The 24,034-nt window shown below is 42.7% G+C and overlaps 1 protein-coding gene across 1 annotated transcript in view; it reads left to right on the top strand.

The window, feature by feature from the left end:
• Window positions 1-6: 6 nt before the first annotated feature.
• The window catches only part of ANKH (ANKH inorganic pyrophosphate transport regulator), a 157,571-nt gene continuing 133,543 nt past the window's right edge, over window positions 7-24,034 (top strand). Inside the window, exon 1 of the mRNA XM_008054361.2 lies at window positions 7-28. The gene's annotated coding sequence lies outside the window, so the exon portion shown is untranslated. The remainder of the gene's footprint in view (window positions 29-24,034) is intronic.

Here is a 24,034-nt window from a genome sequence, read left to right as displayed (position 1 = left end):
CAACATAGCCATCGACTTCGGGGAGCAGGTAAGCCCCAGCCGCGCCCCGCGCCCCGCACCCTGCGCCCCGCTCTGCCTTGGCCTTAGACGCCGGGACGCCCGGGAACCGGGGCAGAGGGGAGTCACCTGCTCCGAGTCCCTTGTGATCCTGGAACATTTGGTCGGGTTTGCAGCTTGTCAAGGGTGACTTTTCCAGCACCCCGTACCCTCCCTCCCCCCGATTATCCAGCAGACTTTTCCAGCCCTCCCTGGAAAGATGTTAAAAAGACCGGGTAGTGGGGAGCTTCACCTATAGACGGGTTTTTAGTGCACGGGAAGAGTATTATGTAATTTGCGATTATGTAAACCTCAGCTCCGTAATTAAAATGTAGTTTCTAGTAGCTTAAGTGCTGGGTTTTTATTTATCCAGGGTTAGTGGTAAAGGTGCTGGTGGGGAGATTTTGTATTATAATGTGGCCAAGTTGATTTCTCAGATACTTCTGATTTTTAAACATTTGTTTTGCAGCCCAGGTAAGGATGAGGGGTGTCCCGAATGTGTCCTGAGAAACCCACCGTTGGTCATTTCTCGTTTGGGGTTTCTTTTTCTTTTTTCTTTTTTTCTTTTCGTGGACCACTAAAGAGGGGAGCACGTTACTGTCTGGTGCTGCCTTCTCGTCCTTGTTTCTTGTTCATGTTTTCCCCATGTGGCGTCATTGCAAATTTAGTGCTGCAGGCTCTCCAGCGAGGGACATTGGTACCCGGCACTTTGCATGTGGGGACCGTTTTCGCAGGGCCTCCAGAGGGACGCAATTGCATCCCAAGGCCCGGGAGAGGAATTGGGAATAAGGAAGACACTCACATGCCACCCTGATGGGCAGGGGTCCGACGTGGCCAGGGGGTGTGACGAACAACAGTCTTGGTGTTTTGGTGTCATCTTCTTTTCCTTTAAGTCAAGAGATTTCAAAAGATATTTATATGGAATATGCACCTATTTTGATGCACTGCTAATTTAGAAAGTCAAACAGCTTTTCAGAAAGCAGTTACAAACCAGGAATTTGTCTGACTCCTTCGTTTGATGAAAATCTGCTTGGATTTGTCTCTCTGTGCTCAGAACTTTTGAATAATTGCAATTCATGAGCTCCCTAATACGTAACTCACATTGTAAGCTACTTTTTGCTGTGAATTTTCTTGCTGGTAGGTGTTCGCAGTATGGCGTCTTCTCTAGAGATCTTTGTCTTGGAAGCCAACCAATTTCCTTTGATGAAATATTATATCTTTTCCGTTGCCACTCGGCCCTGCAGTACCTCACAAGGGTACCCCAAGGGCTTCTTCTTCACTCCTGCTCCACCTCCATCCCACCTACCTTTCTTTCTTTCGTAAGTGACCGGTCACTTTGAGCATTTCTTATAAGCTGTGGGAAAGTTTTCAGACATGAATTTACTACATGGGACATTTTAGATGAGTCAAGTGCTGTATATTCACTTGAACCTTTTGCCACTTTAAGGCTTATGTTATTGGAGTTGCCTCGAAGGTTGTCAGAAAGACTGGGCTGCTCATCTGACATGAGAGAGAGAGAGAGAGAGAGAGAGAGAGAAAGAGAGAGAGAGTGTGTGTGTTAAGACTCATGGGGATAGCTAGTGGAAGTAAGAGTGGTCTTTGTCGTAAACTACCTGAAGCATACCTTGGTATTGCCTCCCGTTTGTCTTGATTTGATAAAAGACTGATATAACTAAGCTTGATTTGGGTATAAGGAATCTTCTGAAGTCACGAAAGGGGGGCTAGACATAAGAGACAACTATACAGATGGTTTATTGTAGTAGGTCTAATAATTCAAACTCATTCTTAAAACATTGCTAACCTGATCATAGCTGATGTAAGCAAATTACTTGAAGAGTTGTGTTTTTGCACAGAAGCAAAATGTTATCAACAAGTGTCATTTGAGGTCCTTTCTCCACAATCACCAGTGTGTTTATGCGATGATAGGCTGCCTGCTGGTGGAGGTATTTTATCACAGAGTGAAGGGTGGAGAGATGGGAAAGAAGATAGGTTTCCAAAACCTTGCTTTGCTTTCTGTTGTCAAATGATAATTGTTTTTGCAAGGGGTGCAGGGTGAGAAGAACAGAACTTACTCTTTCTCAGTATTGAACCAGAGGGAAACAGGGATAGTGGGCGTGAAAGAGTGGCCTGGTGTGTGTGGGTGATGAATAGAAGAACATTTCACCCCAACTCTGCTGAAGCACAGGAAAGAGGAGAAATAAACCAATTTGCAAACGTGAGTCTACCTTAGACTTCTGAAAATCGCAGCTCTTGACCATAGAGTTCTGGGCAGATGGACACATGTGGGCCCTGCAATGAGTGGGCAGCCACATTACACCTCGCAGGAAGGGAATGATGATTCATTGGTTAGTGATTTACAGATGCTAAGGTGGAGAGGTGACACAGTACAAAGGTACATGAAGCCTCTGGTTCACATGCTTTCAAGATGATTAAGAAATGCAAAATCAAAAGAATAAAGCATCTCTCTGGCTTTTAAAGTTTTCTGTCTTGTCACGAACAAAAATCACACTAAACCATTTAAAATATTTCTTGGATGAGGCATTTTTATAGTTATAAACATCACAGTTTGTGGTTTCTTTAGAAACCATAAACAGATCTTTTAAAATGGAAATCTAGCTGCCCACCAGGTTCTCTTGAAAGTTGAATACGGCAGCACATGTGTGACCTAGTGGGCAGCACATGCGTGACCTTGTGAAGGAATTACCCGTTAATGACCTTAGAGCTATCAGTGTGCTTGGAGGGGCATGAGGAGGCCTTGTAACAATCTCTCCAGAATGTTCTAATAGTCGCCATGAGAATTATCTGTTGTGTATAGCTTTCTCTGTCATTTTATAGCTCAGTCAGGGAGAAAACTCAAGTATTATGGAGTGCTTACTCTAATAAAACTAGCAAAACTTATCATATTTTTCAGTTTTGGTGGTGGCGGTAACATGAGGGGGTGAGGGGAAAGGTTGAGTTCTACACCAAACTAAAAAAGCTAGGAATAAAATGACCTGCTTTTTAATATATATTTTTTAAAGCTGATTTCTATTTCTTATTTTATTAATTTATTTATTATTTTGTTTTGTTTTGTTTTTGAGTTGGAGTCTCACTCTGTCACCCAGACTGGAGTGCAGTGGCCGCTCCCGGCCACCTCAGCCTCTACCTGCTGGGCTCCAGCGATCCTTCCACCTCAGTCTTCCAAGTAGCTGGAACTACAGGTGCACGCTACCATGCCTGGCTAATTTTTTGATTTATTGTAGAGATAAGGTCTCACCAAGTTGCCCAGGTGGGTCTCAAACCTGCAGGCTCAGGCAATCCACTCACCTAGGCCTCCCAAAGAGTGGGATTACAGGTTGAGCCACCGAGCCCGGCCAATTTATTTTTTTTGAGTTGGAGTCTCTCTGTTGCCCATGCTGGAGTGCAGTGGCACACTCGTGGCCACCCAGCTTCAATCTGCTGTGCTCTGGAGATTCTTCCACCTCAGCCTTCCAAGTAGCTGGAACTACAGGCGCGTGCTACCATGCCTAGCTAATTTTTTTTTTTAATTTTAATTTTTATTGTAGAGACAAGGTCTCACAAGTTGCCTGGGCTGGTCTCAAACCCGCGGGCTCAGGCAATCTACTCACCTCGGCCTCCCAAAGTGCTGGGATTACAGGCTGAGCCACTGAGCCCGGCCTGCTTTTTAATATAAAACATAGGCACCATAGAAAAGAATAAGAACACATCTATTTTTGCAGAAACTAAAATAATATTTGTAGAACCTTATAGGTATATAAAATACTTTATAATTAGAGTATATCTGGAATTATTTGATCTCCGTTTTTACAGATTAAGAATCAAAAGTATTGCCGGGCTCAGTGGCTCAGCCTGTAATCCCACACTTTGGGAGGCTGAGGTGAGTGGATTGCCCGAGCCCGCAGGTTCGAGACCCGCCTAGACAACTTGGTGAGACCTCATGTCTACAATAAATCAAAAATTAGCCAGGCGTGGTAGTGCGCACCTGTAGTTCCAGCTACGTGGAAGGCTGAGGCGGAAGGATTGCCGGAGCCCAGCAGGTCGAGGCTGTGGTGGCCGGGAGTGGCCACTGCACTCCAATCTGGGTGACAGAGTGAGACTCCAACTCAAAAAAATAAAAAGAATCAAAAGTATTAATTGCTTCCATTCATTGAACATCTGGTATGTGATTGTAATATCTCAGCACATATTAGATATGAAGAAAGAATGAGAAGCCTGGGTCTGTTCGGGTTTTGCTCAAGATCACACAGGTAGTAATTGCCAGAGCTCAGATCAAGTCCATAATCACCTGGTCCTTGTAAGTTTAGAAATAAGCTTTTCTGATCCCCAGCCTAGGCCTAAAGTTAATCTTAGGTGTCATATTTTGAATTTTAAAATCTCCAGCTGGGTGCAGTGGCTCAGGCCTGTAATCCCAGCACTTTGGGAGGTGAAGGCGAGAGGATTGCCTTAGCTCAGGAGTTCAAGACTAGCTTGAGCAACACAGTGAGACCTCGTTCCTACAATAAATTAAAAAATTAGCCAGGTGTGGTGGCACATACCTGTAATTCCAGCTACCTGGAATACTCAGGTAGAAGGATCGCCTGAGCCCACCAGGTCGAGGCTGCGGTAGCCGTGAGTAGCGTGCCACTGCACTCCAGCCTGAGTGACAGGGTGAGACTCCGATTAAAAAAAAAAAAAGTAGGCCAATCAAAAGGAAGGCTCCCAGGAAAGGGATATTATGATCGTTACGTTCATTTTAAGAAAAAACTGAAATACCCAAATGATTAAATCAATACCATATCTTAGTTTAACAAGGTTGGCATAGCTTTTGGTCAAGGAGAAAGAAAATAAGAAACAACTGATAACTCACTAGAGAGTTATTTAGAAGGCACATAGTTGTCGTTGTTGTTGTTGTTTTTGAGTCGGGGTCACACTGGGTCATGCTGTCTCCCAGGCTGTATTGCAGTGGCACCATCAATCCACAGCTCACTGCAACCTTGACCTCCTGGGCTCAGGTAATCCTTCGGCCTCAGCCTTCGGAGTCTCAGCTAGAACTACAGGCATGAGTCAGGATGCCTGGCCATCACTTAGTCTTTATCATTAGAACAATACAGGTTTTGGAGGAAAGAAGGAAGATGTTGAGATGTTTTTTAAACAATGTATTTCTTTTAAGGAATCTGCAGAAGTCCACTTGATCTCACCATGTTCAAAGGACTTATTTCTGTTTAAAACTAAATTTGGTACAGTCTCTGATTTCCTTGAAAGTCAAATTCACTAAATTATGTAGACTAAATTAATGAACTATTTAGGGTGCTTGATGACATTTAAAATGTTAAGAACAGGCCAGGGTGCTGTGACTCACACTTATAATCCCAGCCCTTTGGGAGGCAGAGGCAGGAGGATTGCTTGAGACCAGGAGTTCGAGATTAGCCTGGAAAACATAGTGAGTGAGACCTTATCTCTACCCAAAAAAAAGTTTTAAAGAATTCATCAGGTGTGGTGGCATGTGCCTACAGTCCTAGGTATTTCAGAGGCTGAGGCAGGAGAATTGCTTGAGCCCAGAAGTTGGAGGTATTGTGAGCTATGATTGTGCACTTAAGCCTGGGTAACAGAGTGAGACCCTGTCTCTGGAAAAAAAAAAAAGTTAAGGTCAACTTTGCTGTGAAGACTTTGAAAAAGAAAGGTGAAATTGCTCTCACTTAAGAAGAAATGTGTTCCGCCTAGGGCCAAAAATCTACTCTCTCACATTCAAAAGTGAAAGAGGTATTTCAAATACCTTAATAATTTCAAACACTTTAGGTATTACAAGTTGCCCTGAATCTGGATGGGTCTAATATAATAATTCAGAGACCAGAGGTGTTCATCTGTGAATGAAGAGTTTTGCAAGTAGATTGTTACAATCACTGGAGTAGGAGTGTTAATTTTCCCCACTTCCTAATTTAGAGAAGTTTTGTAATTTAGGAACCCTAGAGTTAGACTTCCATAGAATAAGAAGATCTCAAATTATTAATATCACAAAATGGAAAAAAAAAAGAGAAGCTTAGGAAAAATAGCTTAATGGACATTACTTCTGTTTGCTGAATACAGAAACACGCCCTCTCTCTTCCCCGAAAAACAAACAAAAATCTTCCATTAGACAGAAGATACAGGAATAAAAAAGAGCAAATGTAGAGTATGTAGCACTGGCCCCTAGTGGAAGGGACTCTTCATCCAAGGTCACTGAGCAGTGGAGATGTCCCCAGGCAGAGCTTGTCTTAAGTAATAATAATAAAAGTGCCTGTTGCGTGGTCCACTTCCCCAAGCTCTGAAAGAAAGAAATGGAAATCCCAAGCTAAGTTTCTGAGTCACTGTAAGGCAGACCTTTCCCCCCTTCCAGATTCTATATTAACAGAATAAATTTCAAAATAATTTTTTTTCTAATTTTAAAAATAATATATACTGATTACGCAAAGTTTGATAAACATTCACAAAATAAAAACAAAAAACAAAAAACACAACCCCTGTAATTCTACTCTGAAGAGAAAACCCCTTTGACAATTTGGATCTCTCCTGCCAGTCTGTTTTTTAACACAGTTGAGGAAATGTGTGTGTGTCTATGTAGTGTGTGTGTATATTTATGTATATATTCACATATATACGTATAAGGGCATGTGTATTTATATATAATGTTCCACAGAATACAGAAGCATTTTTCCCAAATCGTTCACAAGTATTTAGGCATGATTTATTTATTTATTTTTATTTATTTTTATTTTTTGAGTTGGAGTCTTGCTCTGTCGCCCAGACTGGAGTGCAGTGGCCGCTCCCGGCCACCGCAGCCTTGACCTGCTGGGCTCCGGCAATCCTTCCGCCTCAGCCTTCCAAGTAGCTGGAACTACAGGCGCGCGCTACCACGCCCGGCTGATTTTTGATTGTAGAGATGAGGGCTCACCAAGTTGCCCAGGCGGGTCCCGAACCCGCGGGATCAGGCAATCCACTCACCTCAGCCTCCCAAGGCGTGGGATTACAGGCTGAGCCACCAAGCCCGGCTTTTAGGCATGATTTAAATGGAAGCATGATATTTGGTTACATGAGCATGCTGTCATTTCTTTAGCTGTATATTACCCTATTGTTTAAACACTGAGTATTTTTGTTTTTTGTTTTTGCAGTCTAAAGTTTCAGTGGCCATCCCTGTGTGATGAGTAGATCATGTGTTTTCTCTGACTGCCTTGAGCTTTATGCTTGGCATAATTTGGTATCTATTTAACTTTCCCATTCATACAGAGAAAATGAGGTCATGCTTTTCTTACTGCCCATATTTAGTCAAGGACACTGTGACCTCCTCAGTCCAATTGACACTCACTTCCCTGCTATGTTTCCCTATTCTCTGTAGATGACCATCTACATTTAAAAATCCATCTCTTCAGATGACCTAGGTAAGTAGGTTGTTTCTGGAGCCACAAAGGTATAATCATGAGGTTGACTTGTTTACTCATTTTTTTACTTATTGAGAGGTGGTTTGATGACCAGCCTAAATGCCACTTTGTCTGAATATTTTCAAGCACATCTTTCATTCATAGAAGCAGTGTTTAAATCTCTTTCTAGTAATAGATCAAATTCTTTAAAAGCAGTTTTTGAAGTGTAATATCATTGATGGTATTGTGTACTTTTTAGATGTGACAATTATTCATGATAATTTGGTTTCCATGCTTAATTTGGAACAATGAAGCAATTAGGTGGGAGGAGAGACCATATGAGTTAGAGTAAATACACCTCATTAAACTCCTGGTATAACATACCACAGTGACTTGGGTGATGCCTACATTTTTAAAAACACTAAATCGAGTATTTTTTGAACACCTGTGATTGCCTATTAGCGACTGTGGAGATGCAATAGAGAAAGCCCAGTTTTGTTCAGCCTTATTTGGGGGATGAGCTGAGTGAATTTTCTTAATACCTGAAGTGGAAATCATTGGGTTTTCTTCTTTTTTTAGAATGAGAACTAAAATCTAAGCTCTACTGCACACTTCTTTACCTTACTAAACGGGTATCATATATAAAATGTGACATCTTTGGAAGCTGTGAATGTCCGTTGTTGTGATGGGAAATCAGGGATAGCCCCTGACATGTGACACTCAAAATATTAGTAAAGAATTTGGCGCCAACTAATAAGAGTAACTTTGGCCAGTTCTGATCCCAATATGCCGTATCTGTCTTGTGGTCTTTTGAAACTTAGCTGTAGAGTAGGTTTAATTTTTTTTTTTTTTTGAATTGGGGTCTTACTCTGTTGCCCAGGTTGGAGTGCAGTGGCATGATCATGATGATCACAGCTCATGGCAGTCTCCACCTCCTGGGCTCAGGCCATCCTTCTGATGCTGAGTGGGATGCTGTGCAAAACTCGTGGGTTCTTTGGCTTGTTTCTAAAATGAATTTTAGAGCAGCCAGCAAAACCTTAAAACAGTGTATTAGTGAGAAAAAGAGGAGAAAGAAAAAGGAAGATTCATGGCAGAAAGACCTGCCATGGGCCAGAAAAAACTTTTTCTCATAACTCCAAACTAGATATAGCTACCTAGTTATTGACATGCTAATCAGGGTGGAGCCCAAGTAACCACTGCCCTCTCTGACTCTGATGGGAGGAGGGGTGGTCTTATTATCATTTCTTTGGTTTTGAGTAGCAAAGGGGTGGGGTTGAACTTTCTGCCTTCAATGGGGAACCTGAAGGATTTTTGGTGACTATGAGCTGAAAGGTTGGGCTGTCCTTTTCCTACATCTGATAGGATTTCTTTTGATTTGCTGAGGGGTTGGGGAAGGCTGCCATCTTAGCCTGCAATAAAATGCAATTTTAAATTGTCTGAATGCTTCCTAAAACCTACCTATAGGAAAGTTATCCATCTATGTCTAACCTATGCTAGCTACCCTGCCTCACTTCCACTTCAGCCTCCCTAGTAGTTTGGACTACAGGTGTGTGCCACCATGCCTAGATAATTTTTTTGATTTTTTTTTTGCAGTGATGAGGGCTTGCTGTATTGCCCAGGCTGGTCTTGAACTCCTGGGCTCAAATAATCTGCCCACCTCAGCCTTCCAAGTGCTGGGATTACAGGCATGAGCTGCCATGCCCAGCTGGCTGAGTTTTTTTTTTTTTTGGCAGGTCATTTATCACTTTTACTATTTACCAGTTGCTGACTCAGTTTCCTCTCCTTGTTGCACAGTGTGCCTCCCTAACCACTTCTATGATCATGCAAAAACACAATAAAAATACCTAATATGAGTTAAGTTCTTGCTTTCTAATGTTCTGCTTTGGACCTCCTACTCTGGGCCCAGGAAACTAAAGTTTATAAAAATTCCAGGAAAAATGAAAAACAGTTACCTTTGGTGGCTTCCTTTGGGAAAAGCATTTATACTTTGCGACACTTGTTTTCCTGCATAATTTTGTTTCAGTTCTAGAGAGATTCTAGAGTTAATGTCAGTGTAGTGACATTTGAACAAGGAAAGGAAGTGTTGCCTTATTTGACCGAACCTCTGCCCTCAAATTGCTTAGATCCTGGTTTAAAAAACACACATGAAACACCTTGGCAGTCAGAGCAGCTCAGAGCAAAATGTCTAATTGAACAGCACAGCTTATTATAACACATGGAGAGGTCTCGTAGTTGCAGTAGAGCAGTCTGTGTCCATGGCAAGACGTACTGCTCTACGTTTGAACTACATCCAGGCTGGGTGCGGTGGCTCACGCCTGTCATCTCAGCACTTTGGGAGGCAGAAGTGAAATGATTGCCAGAGCTCATGGGTTCAAGACCAGCCTGGGCAACATGGTAAGACTCTTCTCTACAATAAATCAAAACATTAGCAGGGCATGCTGGCACTCGCCTGTAGTTCCAGCTATTTGGAAGGCTGAGGCAGAAGGATCGCCTGAGCCCAGCAGGTTGAGGCTATGGTGGCTGTGAGCGTGTCACTGCACTCCAACCTGGGCAACAGAGTGAGACTCCTACCCAAAAAAAAAAAAAAAAGAACTACATCCAAACACAGCAAGCCCCCTGCCCCCATGCTCTGGTGATGAAAGTGGATAGCACTGGCCTGCAAAGGTAAAAACAGAGTCACTAACAGGCAAATGAGCAGGTTTCATACCAAGCCTTACAAACCCAGGTGTTTTTGTTTGTTTTTGCTATTTCCGAGGTTTTGGGATTATTCTGTTCCTATTCCAACAACCGACCATCACTCATGATGCAATGAAAACAAATGAGCTTAAAATGACAAAGGACTTTTGGGAGGTAGCTCAGTCAACTGGAAGGTTTATATGTCGGAATGAACTGTTCCTCCTATAAGGTTGCTTCATCATACCAAAAATGCTTTTAAAGTCCATCTAGGGAAGGAAGGTAACAGTTATTTGTCAGGACAAAGAGGATATTTATTCTCTTAGATAAAAAATTATTGAAAGACAGCTTGTACATCTGGCTCCGGAGGTGGCATGGGGTTCTAGGGACAGGTTGACCACCTTCATTTCTAGTTGGAAGGGGTATGTTCTAGTTTAAGTTAGCTAACCGGTCCTAGCTCACAGGTTTTAGGTTTGTAATGGCATTTTTCAGAAGTCACACTGGAGGTGGATTTGTGGGTTAAAATCTGTAGTCTCTCTCCTCACTAAGATGAGCTGATATCACTGTCCCTGTTCTCAGGCACAGGGAAGGGGCTGTCTGTGGGCATGGCTCCTTACCCTGGAGCCTGAGGAGGTGAGAGGCACTGCCACATACCTCCATGCCCTGCATCTCCTGGATCCTGCCTGTCATCTCACCTGGACTGAGGTACAGTGGGCAGTGAGATCCTCTGGCTCCAGGCTGGGAGGAAGTTAAAAAACTGGATTCTCTGGATAGCAACTTTCAAAGGTGACTTGAAAAGTGAGACCGAGACTTCTCAGAACCTTTAGTTGGAGTTAAATGGCTGGAAAACAGAATGTCTACTGGCAGGTTCATGAGACTTTTCCCAGGGAACAAGAGGAGTCAAGAATGAGGAGGGGCAGAAGTCAGCCTCTTGTGGTTCTAATCTTCCAACGAGGTGAGAAGAAAGGTAGCTTATTTTGTGAGTGATCCAAAAGGAGTATTTTGGGTCTGGAATCTTTGAGGTTCAGTAGATCTGTGCTAGAATTTATGCTGTGATAGCTAGTTGCTTAAAGTTATTGTCTTCAACTAAAATTATAGGTAGTCCTTATCAGTAACCTTTAGAATCCCTGCTCTACTTAAATATATATATATTATATATTAAATAATATTATATATTAAATTACAAATTAGAAAATGATGGTCAGGAACTCAAATGCTTTCCTCAACTTAATGTTTTTATATATATATATAATTTTCTAATTTGCAATTTGACTTAGGTGTGGCTGGTTTGTGTTTCCAGAACTTTTTAAGGTAAGACATTTGCATGCTTTTTTAATGCTGCTCCATCAACAACCCAGAGATCTGTTGATCACTGGGTCATGCATTTTAATAGAGGGGAATAGTATGTAGAGAATTTAAAATAGCAGATTATAAAAAAAATTTTTTCTGACTTCTGAGTGCTCTAAATGGTTTGGCAGGAAATTCACCATGGCTAGGACACTGAAGCCTCCCACTTGATATTTTATAAAGGCAAAACTTTGTGTTTTGTGTGGCCTAAACTTGATATTTTATAAAGGCAAATTGCACAGAGGAGAGTAACAAGTAACCAGACTTAATAAGATAAGGTTAACTTTCACCTCTTTGTGATTCTAGCCAAGTCTAAAGCTGCAGTAGCTGGAAAGACAGCTTGCAACTAACCTGACAAGGGAGTCAAGGTATTGCCCTCCTCTCCTTCTGGCATTCACATTGGGATGCCATTCTCTCACAGCCTCCCGGAGAGAGACTTGTTCCCTTGAGATGGTTTCAGACGCATCCTTGCATCACCTGGGAAGACATCTGTGCTGGAGCCTGGCATGCCACAGGGTGTAACTCATTTCTACTCCCACGCTGAAGCGTTTCACCACCTGGGCTCTCATACCTATTGGGCTGCTTCCTAAACATGAGCAGGTTTTCTGGCATTATAGACAGTTTGTCCACCATGTTTACCAGCCTTTCCTGGACAAACCAGTGTTTCAGCATTACAGAGAAAAAAGCTTGAGCGTAATTCTAGGGATAGTGGAGACCCACTGAAGGTCCCTAAAGCAGCTGATGACAGTGAGTCTCAGTAGCTGAACTGTCGACTCTCCTGGTTTCTCTAAAGTGCATATTTACTCTAATTTCCTTTAGGCTGTATAGTGAAATGTACAGATCTTAAGTGTACAAGCCATGCGTTTGGACAAATGGCAAATGCATACCTGGGTGTTATCTACACCTGTCAGGATATGGAACATTTCCATCAGCCCAGAAAGTTCCCTTGTGCCCCTTATGCAGTCTTCCTGGTCCCCTCCCCAGTGGCACCGATTGTTCTGATTCCCCCAGCATCAGCCTTGACACTGTCTTTGCTCAACACAGAATGACATACATGCATTGTTATTATAGTGTGTGGCACTCTTATTCTTTCCTATTGAAAAATATAGCTCAATATGGAGTATTGTAGTGGCTTTTAGGCAGGTAGAGAGTTTGACCTTCTCTGTAAAGTAACTTTTTCCTTTAGTTTGGTGTTTTTAATTCTTCCAGTGATACACATCTTAAATTATATGAACTGCTGATCATTTTGATCTTCAGACATGGTTAAAAATTAAGGTCTGCATTCAAAAACTGACATCATACAACAAAATGGGGTCCCTGCATACAATAGACTATTATGTAGCCTTAAAGAGGAGGGAGATTATGATGTATGCTGTGGCATAGGTGGACCTTGAAGACATTGTGCTAAGTGAAATAAGCCAGACACAAAAAGACAACTGTTGTATAATTGCATTTCTGTAAGGTATCTAGACTGGTCAGGTTCATAGAATAGACGGTAGAATAGGGGATAAGACCAGTGCCAGGGGAGAGGAGAATGGTGAGTTGTTGTTTAATGGGTAGAGATTTTCAATTAAGGATGATGAGAAAGTCCTCTCGCAGCACAGTGGCTCCTGCCTGTCATCCCAGCACTTTGGGAGGTGGAGGTGAGAGAATTATCTGAGCACACGGGTTCAAGGCCAGCATGGGCAATATGGCAAGACCTCTCTATAGTAAATAAAAAAATTAGCTGGACATGGTGACACACGCCTGTAGTTCCAGCTACTTGGAAGACTGAAGTGGAAGGATTGCCTGAACCCAGGTTTAGGATTAGGTACCCTTTTTGTTGTTGCATGCCACCTCCCCTCCTCCACTGCACTTCAGCCGAGGCGACAGAGTAGGACTCTGACTCAAAAAAAAGGTTCTGGAGATGGATGGTGGCAATGGTTAAAATAATGTGCATGTACTTAATGCTACTGAACTGTACACTTAAAAATTATTAAAGTGATGTATTTTTAATATATATTTTATCAAAATTTATAAAATTTAATTAATATTATAAGCTACTGGGAAAAGACTGTGGTTTCGGAAGAGTATCTCCCTTTCTTTAAGACTACATTTATTAATTTTATTCTAGTTATAGATATAATTCATTTTCATTGCAAAAAGAAGGAAAAGTATCAAGAAGAAAATAAGAATCTTACGCAAGACTTCCACCTATCTTATTTTAGGCATATTCCTCTCATTTCTTATGCATATATTTTAGAACATAATTGTAACCTTTTTTCATTTTATGTCATAAGCAATTTTTCTTGATTTTAAATATTCATCTAAAATGTGATGATTAATGCTTCTAGCATTTCATCACATGGACATTTCACAGTTTATTTAACCAATCATGTGTGGTTAGATGTTCAAGTTGTTTCTGTTTCATTCCTATTATAGATAATGCTGTGAAACATTTTTTGTACACATCAGATCATTTCTCTGGATTAATATTTAGAAATACTTGTCACTTGTGTGTGCCTTTTCCCGCCTTCTGCCAGGCGGCCCTGTGGTCCTCTGTAGAAAGTGGTTCTAGTTTTCCTTGGAGATGCTGAGTTTGGGTGCACCTGTTTCCTTAGCCTTGGCACACAGTGGGTGTTGCCTCCCTGGAAGCTGTGTCGTTGCCCTGTGACTTTCACATTAAGAATCTGCATTTTAGTTCTCTCAAGCCACACCAGCTTGGACTCCTTTACATACCTTCTTTTAATAAAAGCATTTTCTTAAATACTGAGAGATCAATTACGTTTTTTAATAATGTAATCCTTTTAAACCGTCTCTGGACTTTCATTCTTTTCAATTAGCACATTTTGGATCAAATCTGCACATGTGGTTTGGCAGGAGGATGGGAGGGCAGGGATTATATTGGCTTTATTTGCCTCTGTATCTGGGAAGACCTCAGTTCCCGCAGGGCTCAAGGCAGAGAAAAGCACTTTCTTTCAGTGAGTTCACTGGTGCTCAAGAAGTTTTGCTTCCCTGTGAACACGTGGGCGGGAGAGGAGGAAGAATGTACAGACCTTCCTATGTGCCAGGCCCTCGATATGGGGCACGCACTGTGGGGAGTCCTCTTCCCCGCTTTGAAGATGAATAGATGAATAGCTTCTGGCATGTGGAGCCAGGCTTGTCTGACTCATGGCTCACGCTTCGAGTCTCCAAGGAGAATATTTGGCGTTGACAGTGTGCTAGAGAAATGCAGAGCTGGTGGTATTTGGGGGAAATGGAAGGGGTGATGTTCTCCCTCTTCTAACATGCTGACCTGGTCTTGCTGTTTAGAGTCCATGTTTGGAGACAAGGGGCAAATGAGGCAGGAGGGGGGAAATGTTTGCGCTCATCTAGAAGTGAGTTGAGTTTCTGGGGCCTGTCATCTGCTCCTCCAGTAGCAGTGATGCAAGCAGATGGCAGCATGGCCCGTAGAAAGAACACCGACTCCTGATGGCCAGGACTCCTGGTTTGTACCTCTGGCTCTGCATCCACTGGCTCTGTGACCTTGACCTTGAGTGAAGAACTTGACCTCTGTAGGTTTTAGCTTTCCTACTGTAAATGGGACTTAAGGGCCAAAGTGCCTTTTTAAAACGTTACTTATTCTTATATATATATTTTTTGAGTCGGAGTCTTACTCTGTTGCCCAGCCTAGAGTGCAGTCACATGCTCACAGCCACTGCAGCCTCAACCTGCTGGGCTCAGGCTATCCTTCCACCTCAGCCTTTCAAGTAACTGGAACCACAGACGTGTGCCACCATGCCCGGCTAATTTTTTTTTTTTAATTTATTGTAGAGATGTCTTGCCATGTTGCTCAGGCTGGTCTCGAACTCCTGAGCTCAGGCAGTCGTCTCACCTCCACCTCCCAAAGTGCTGGGATTACAGGCGTGAGCCACCACACTGGCTTTTTAAAAAAAAAAAAGATGTGGGGTACAATTCAGGATTAGGTATACCAATGATAATGTACCTTCTTTTAGAGTATAGACCAGACTAGATGCAGAATTGCTTTGACGTGCTGCATGTACTTAAGACAGTATTGTGAAGGTGCCAAGCTTGATATGTTGCCTGTTTATTTCTTCACATTCTTGACTAACTGACTTTTCTTGCTTTGTGTTCATTCTGTGACTTACATTAAGGGGATTTCTTTAAACCTTAAGCCGGAGCTAACTGGGTTGAGGCAGGCAGAAGCAAGTGAATGACAGATCCTTGGGACACTTGAATTATTACAGTCTGTGTCAGCATGCAGCCCACTCCCTGCCCTTTTTTTTTTAAAACATGAGGGGAAAAGGGCTTTGAGACTGAATTTTCTCAGGAAAAAAGCGTTTTTAATTGAGTTGCTAGGATCTAAGTAACATGTACGTTTTGAAATGATAGTTATTTAATTTTTTAAAATCATAGACTGCTATTTGACAAGGGCTTGGGGGAAGTGTGGCTTATACCAGTGACCCCTTTTTCTAATCTAGTCAAACGAGTGGAACCAAACCTTTCTCAATTTTGTTGACAATTAGGAAGGTAATACACCAAGGTGTTTTGAAACAACGTCTGGTGGTCTTTGATGAGCCAAAAAAAATTTTTTATTTTTTGAGTTAGGGTCTTACTCTGTTTCCTAGGCTGGAGTGCAGTGGCATGCTCACAGCCACCACAGCCTCAACCTGCTAGCTAAGGCAGTCCCTCTGTCTCAGCCTTCCAAGTAGCTGGAACCACAGGCATGTACTACCATGCCTTCCAAGTAGCTGGAACCACAGGCACGTACCACCATACCTGGGTAATTTTTTTTTTTTTTTTGACTTATTGTGGAGACGAGGTCTCACCAAGTTGCCCAGGCTGGTCTCAAACCCCTGAGGGTCAGGCAGTCCTCTCACCTCCGCCTCCCAAAGTGTTAGGATTGCTGGTGTGAACCACCGTGCCGGGCTGAGCCAAAAGTTTTAACTCACTTCCCCAAGTGCTTAATATTTTGGAGTGTTTCATTATTAAATAATCAGGAATCTGGGATACAGAGGGCAAGAGTATATAAATATATGAAGTTGTTTATTCAACAAATGTTTCTTGGACGTCTACGATGTCTCGGGTATAGGGCTAGTCACTGAAGATGCAGTCAGAAAAAGGACTGATGCATTTCTTACCTTTAGGTAGTGTAGCTAGTAGGGCAAATAGGCAAGCAGGCTTGCCAAATAATGGAATCAGGGCTGAGAGAGGGAGACCAGGGGCTTTGCTCGGGGATCCTATAGAAAGAATTCTTAACTTCCCCTAAGGGTCAGGGAAGCTTTCTTTTCACCCTGTGGCCTCAAGTGAATAGTGTGTCCCCACACTGGAAAGCAAGTGAGGTCCAGTTGAGGAATGAAAGATGCTTAGTACGATTGGAGCAGGGAACAGGACCAGGCAGGAGGAGAAAATGGTTGTATAAGTGAACCCAGTCTGAGAAGGGCCCAGCCCGTCAGGGTAAGGAGCGTTGGACTTGGTGCTGCTCACCGTGGAGAACTTTCAAAGCAGTCTTAGTAGGGTGTGGTGTGCTCGGATTTGCATATTTGAAAGATAATTTGGTTTCAGTGTGATTAATGAATTAGAGGGAGGTGAGACCAGCGGCAAGAACATCAATTAAGAGCTATGGTGGTAACCCCTAGACTGATGGTGGTGGCTTGGATCAGGTTTGGGGCGGGGAGAAAGGGCTGGACGAGAAGACAGCCTAGAATCAAACAGACCTGGCCCTGGCTGGATGGGGTGGGAGAGGCTGGGTTGGGTAATGATGCCCCTAAACTTTAAACGAGCTGGATTGCAGCAAAGAAAATGAATTCTGCTTCAGTCCTGTTAATTTGTTAGTAGATTTAGTGAAATGTTTTAAATTGCTTGTCTGAGAGAATACAAAATAGAAGTAAATGGTGGGAGCTACAATAAATACTTAGTATCTGGATCTCTCTCTCCAGGACATTTTCTGTCAATAGGAGCTTTTCTAGAGTTCATTTTTACCTACATGCAGATACTACGAATATTCATTTATTCCCTTAAAATATAAAAATGCTTTATTATAATTCAGTGTGTTCTCAACCATTTGCCTTAATGAAACAGTGGTATGGAAAATTCAAAAATATTTATGAATCTGTGGAATACCTTAGGACTTCAGGGGAAGCAATTTATCTTCATCATCATCGTGCTGTGCTAAGGATAATGTTACAGTGGGACCAGGTGCCTGGTGACAGCAGAGAGACACCATCTGGAATTGAATTTGATGAGGCTCCTTGGTTTGCTTGATCTTTCTGTATAGCAAATGTTTACTATGTAAACAGTAGGGAGTAGGCTAACCTTAGAGGGTTTCATTTTATGGCTTTTTGTTTGCTTGTGTGTTTGTTTGTTCTTAGTATTGTCTGCAGCTTACTGTCTGGTTGTAATTTATAAAACGTATTTAAAATACATCTTTCTATAGAAATAATATTCTAAGTCCTGGTTAGGCTTCCAGGTCATGTCACCTAAGTTATTTAACCCCTAATGTTATTAAAATACTACATGTTTGCAACAAGAAGGGGAAAAAACCCACATTGTTAAGAGAATGGTAGTAATTAGGAAAAGCAGTATTATTGAAAAATATAACTTGTCTTGATTAACTGCACCTTAAGAACTGTTGGTTTAATTACAATGTAAGGCAGGTAATGGTAGTTTGGTGGGGAGGTCGGCCTTCGTTTAAAATTAAAACATCTTCTGGATGCATGTGACTCATCAGCTGTGATGGCAATCATTTGAAAACTCATCCATGAGAGAGGAGCAATGCAGATGGAGGGGGGATACCTTGACGAGATGTGGTAGGGAGGAGACCACATGTGAAACCAGTCTGCCGGGGTGGATGGGAGTGAATTTTCTGGACAAGGCTGGATCCCTGCGGATGCTGCAGGACTCTTGCTCCCTGCCAGCATCTTGAAACCAGGATAGCTTGAGTGGGCTGGGGTGGTGAGTAGGGTTAAGGTTAAGGGAAGATAAATTTTTCTTTTTTTTGGAGTTGGCATCTCACTGTCACCTAGACTGGAGTGCAGTGGCGTGATCACAGCCACCACAGCCTCGACCTGCTGGGCTCAGGTTAATCCTTCTGCCTCAGCCTTCCAAGTAGCTGGAATGATATGCATGTGCCACCAAGTCCTGCTAATTTTTTTTTTTTAATTGTAGAGACGAGATCTCACCAAGTTTCCCAGGCTGGTCTTGAACACTTGGGCTCAGGCAGTCCTCTCGTCTCTGCCTCCCAAAGTGCTGGCATTTACAGGTATGAGCCACCACGCCTGGCAAAGGAAGATAAATCTTTCATTTGCACTGAAAGACAAATTTTTGAGAGGAGCAGGGATTCAAAAGTCTCTGCAACTTGTTGTAACCTAAAGTATGGTAGTGGTGAGTAGTCTGCTGGTAAGGACACACGTCAGGCAGTTTTAAACTATTCCCCTGTAAAAAAAAAAAAACTCTCATTTCTTTGTGGTTAGAGATGCTTGTTCTGACTGTCGCCATCAGCAGCTACTTGGACTTTAAAATTCATGTCCCCTGCCCTGTAATTTATGATGGCCTAATCATGCGCCATGTGCCTGAATAATTTCCAAGGACCCTGGCCATTTCCATATCACATTTCCTTTTCCTTAATGAGTGCTTAAGTGGCATTCAAATTCTATTTTTAAGTGTGTTAGTGCTGTGTTTTTTAGTGAGGTTAAAATTTAAAAGCACCTAACTGTATACATCAATTGAAGCTTTCCTGTACCTTCTTTCAATTACTATCTTCTTGCAAAATAATGTAAAAAAGCAATATTGAATAGTGAGAGACCCATAAGCTGCTAGGAGTCTCAGCATTTAAATGAGAATTTGGGAGGAGTAAAACTATTTTCTGTAATTGGACCATAATCATTTTGTAAAAGGAATATCTCTAATTATGTATATATTACATCCAAAAATTTATATTCTTTGTTTTTGTTTTTGAGAATCAGTCATGTCATCTCCAATGTAAGACAAAAGCGTTTGATTGAGGGGTGGAAAACAAATGCTTAACCCATTTTTTTCTTCTTTTTAGTTCAGCAGATCTTATTTCAGGATGCAACAGAAGGAACATTGCCCTTTTCCTTGTCTGGTGCACACTTCACATGTGTACAGCACTTTACAGTTTGTAAAATATAATTTCATTACATGTGGCAGTTGTTCCACAACCCAAGGACACTTGGGTGACTCTTCCCAGGAGAGTGAGGTTGTCCCGGGTGGATGTGAAAGCCCGCTGGCCACCCCATTCTCCATCTTCCTTCCAAGCACCGGATGAAGTGTCTGAAGTGCAGGGCTTCCCATGGAACCCAGAGTAGTGTGGAGTGCAGTGTTGGCGTTGCAGAGAACTGCCACGGAGAGCAGAGAGGCAGTGAGTCAGAGCTGCAGAGGGCCTGATATCAAAGCATCACAGCCGGCGGCCAACTTTGCCTTTCTTTGGGCATTGGTGTCCCAAGCCTCCTCTTTGTCCCCCTTTTGAGGACCTTGCACCGTCACCCTACAGGTGGCACTCCCTTGCAGCATGAGACGTGGGTCATGGCACAGCCCTGGCAAGATGCAGTGTCACTTGCAGGCTCCGCCCCAGCCCTCCTGGAATTGTCTTAAATACATCTCTCTCTTCCTCCTAACACACACACCCGCCTCTCCTTGCCCCTCTGGGCCCTCTCCTGAACTAATATGAGTGCCTCGCCACCTCACTGTTCCTTCTCTACTGCAGAGTATGACTTTCTTCCAATCTAATCATCAAGTAAAAACAAAAAAAAAACTTTACCAGGGCTCTCCAGGCTTTAATTGTCTGTGCCTTTTGGCAAACATTGCAGTTTCTCTGCATTTCAGCACTTTTTCATAAACCAGGTCCTTTTTAAAGATTTTTTTTCCCCCTTCCAAGCATTCATTAATTTCAGATTAAATTGCTCAGGTTGCCACTGGGCTGGGTTCCTTTCCTCTTCATGGCAGTGGCTGCAGGCGAGGGAGAGAGGGTATCACGGCACTCACCTCAGTGCCACAGTTGGACTCCCTGTGGTGCTACCCACTGTCCGCCTCTTCCAGGGGGTGCCACAGTTGGACTCCCTATGGTGCTACCCACTGTCCGCATCTCACCCTGAGCTCCTGAGAAGGGCTGGGGTGTGACTGTCCTTTGTCCTGGCTTCCCTCTCCTGTGATCCTCAGCACATAGTGGAGACTTCAAAGGGCTCGAAGGAAATCAGAGGATGAATACCTGAAAATGTAAGCTACCAAATGCCACTGCTCAAGGTTAGCACCAATGTCCCATCTTCTATCAGCTTGAGCATATTTTCCCCTCTACACGGAGGGATGCCAAACTGAGTTTATTAGGTTCCTTCTAAGACACAATGCCTCAGCACACACATTTAGCTCAGGGCCAACGGCAGGGAAGCCAGCGGCAGGTGAACGTGCAACGAGGATCTCTGCCCTCAACCAGGGAGCACCCAGGGAAAAAAGCAACTCCTCCCATGCTGAATCTGGAACCAGGAGGGTTAGCTGTGGCCTGGACTTGATATGTGAGTTTGTCAACCATCTTACTATCAGTGCCATGAGACCAGCTACCTTGACAAACAACCATTCTTGGGTTTTATGAGGGGACCTTTTCTGGCAAAAGGAAACATGCAAAAACACACTTTTCATGGGAGATGATTTTGTCTGGAGGAACAGAGTTAGGGTGATTTGAGTACTATGAAGGTGCTCCCTGGTGAGGAAAAGTTTCAGCTCTTGAGGGTGCATTGTGGTGAGGTACGATGCCAGGCAGGAAAGCACAGGAGACATCTCCTGACTACCTCTAATTAACACCCTTCCCTTGCAGCCTTGAGAGTCCATGAGGAAGACCAGCTTCTCTTGAGGATGCACATCCAAGTGATGATGACAAGCAGTGTCTTGTTTGACTGACAAGTATGCATTTTCATCCAGGGCAGGGGGATAGTCCTGTACAACTATGGTTAGAATAGGCTGCATAGTCCTGATGTGAAGAGCAACATTCATGAAAATCTTAGCTATTATATCCTCATGGAGAGCATTCCATTCTGCACTTTACACTCTTGATTATCAGAGTGAATTATGGCCAAACCAAAAAGCTTTCAACGTGTCCTATTATATGTCACAGCAGTGAGACCCGAATAGAGAATAACATTGGGGTAATAGTCATCTAATAGCTAACAAACAATATTGCTTATTGAGCTCACCTTCCTTCCCTCCTTCTCTCCCTCCCCTCCATTTACCTAATATATGGCTTAATAACCTGTCATAATTTTCTCTGCATATAATGTGAATAGCCATAGTTTATGGGCCACCTGTGTATAGTTAGTGTTGTAAGGGGGAAAATGCCTTTGCTTTAGGGATTCTGACCTTGTTACATCTCTTACCCTTACACAGAGGGAAAGAATGTGGCCCCAAAATAGAATGCTTTCTCTTCCCAAAACCCAAGTGAGAGATGGAAGGTTTGGGACTCACCTGCCATACAAATCTGACAAAAAGGAAATCTGATCTCTAGAATGTACCAGTTCCTCGGCGGCTGAGGTTGAGGGCCAAGTCCAGAGGGAAAGGGAGGGAGGTAACCATGGGGTGTGTTTTTAAAACAGAACATTGTTTTGTAAATTAAAACACCCATTCCCCTTTAACCTAGAACTGTAATAATGTGCATGTTTGGGATTATTTTCAAATCAAATGTTTCCTTTTTGAGGTTATTAAATCATTGATTATATGACTGCGGCAATGTGTTGATAGTTTTCTCTGGCTTGAGGTTTTCCTTAGCATGATATAAGATATTTACAGGCTGTCTGAAATAAACCAGATTATTTTTAAAATGGGATGGAGTTCAGTTTTTTTAAAAAAGCAAAACTGTAGAAAGCAAAGCTTGGATTTGCCATAAAGACGATTGTGGGCTTCTAAAATAAAACTCCCAACCCAAACTGGAGGAAAGTACAGTACAATTAATCTTTTGATCACTCCAGATTCCATGGAGTCGACATATTGTGGTTTCCCAAAATGTACAGATAACCTTTTGTGCATGTGCTGTTGTTTTCTTCAGGGGTAGACAACTCCTAGGCATGAAAGCATTTTTCAACCTTTGTTCACTCTTTGAGGGTTGTTGTTTTGTTTATAGAGTTGTTTCTGTTTTGTTTTTTGTTTTGGATGGACTGGGAGCTAAAGAGTGGAGGGGGATAAATCACTATTTTTCTTTCAACAGATTCTAAAAATAGTTTATATTTTACCCCTCCCTCATAGTAAAATATTCTCTTCCTAGTAAGGTGGAGTAGTGACATGCAGCACTTTTCTTCTTCAAAAAACAGAGGGTAAAACCTTTTTAAAAAATTTAAATCCTGGTGGAATAGTCTACTGTTATTTTCCTAGTGTCTCATAAGAAGCAGTGGTTATTTGAAAGCATATGGCCTTCCCATATTGAGTAGGAGAAAATCTCTTTATCCTAAGATTGTCAGAGATACTAGGTCTATATTTATAGGCACAAAATAAATAGACACTTAACTCGGCCAATCTGTACGCTTTGGCAGCTCCAGCAGTAGATTGTCACTCAGCTGACATGGCCCTATGTAAGTGTTATAGACCCAAAGGACAGCTCAAAGGGTAAGCCCGCAGTTGGTTCTCAGGAATCCTGATGAAGCCCTCGATACACTGTCCTTCTCGATTACAACCCTTTGTTCACACAGCAGCCCTGTGAACTTGCTCCTTGTCTTTGTTGCTACATGCAGGTCCCTAAGGACAACAGGGTAGCACCTTCCTTCTACAGGCAGGGTGTCTAGTGTGCAGCTGTTATTCAGGTTGCTGCGTCATCAGCCTCCGCGACAAAGGTGACTTTATTTGAAAACCAGTAACAGGCCGGGTGCAGTTGCTCAAGCCTTGTAATCCCAGCACTTTGGGAGGCCGAGGTGAGGGGATTGCCTGAGCCCACAGGTTCGAGAACAGCCTGGGCAGCTTGGCGAGACCTCATCTCTACAATAAATTAAAAAAATCAGTCGGGCATGGTAGCATGTGCCTGTAATTCCTGCTCCTTGGAAAGCTGAGGTGGAAGGATCACCGAAGCCTAGCAAGCTGACAGTGCGGTGCCCATGAGCGTGCCACCGCACTCCAGCCTGGACGATGGAGTGAGACTCCAACTCAAAAAAAACAAAACAAAACAAAACCCTACAAAAAAACCCCCAGTAACAGCCCCTGCCTTTTTTTTCTTAGCAATTGTCATGTTTTCTTTACTGGCTGCATAAACATTCATTTTGGGGTGCCTACTTTTTCCTTTTTTTCTTTTCCCCAGTATAGATGAGAGAGTATGTTAAAAAATGTTGCTGTTAGCCAACTCTGTGCTTTTGGTGGTTGATCAGCTCACTTCTCTCCCTAAGAGCATCACACTGCTTTTGACAAAGTGCCCTTCATCTTTTAAGATGACCTGTAAGACGATAGCTTGAAAAATCACAGGCTCGAGCTTCATTCTTATTGCTTCTCTCTGTGTGTCAAATGTGTGTGCTCTCTTCAGTCAATTATATTAGGTAACGTAAATAGGTCTCTAATAGAAACAGCCCAAGAGACAATAATAAGTTGCTTGTCTGGGGCTTTGTCCTTTACTCTTGAGCTACTATCCCATTGCCCATATGTGAACTAAT

The sequence above is a fragment of the Carlito syrichta genome, unplaced genomic scaffold (assembly GCF_000164805.1).
Source record: "Carlito syrichta isolate Samal-C Ts95f unplaced genomic scaffold, Tarsius_syrichta-2.0.1 Scaffold289800, whole genome shotgun sequence".
Taxonomy (NCBI): domain Eukaryota; kingdom Metazoa; phylum Chordata; class Mammalia; order Primates; family Tarsiidae; genus Carlito; species Carlito syrichta.
Note: the sequence above shows the minus strand (reverse complement) of the source record. Positions and strands in the feature narration are given on the sequence as shown.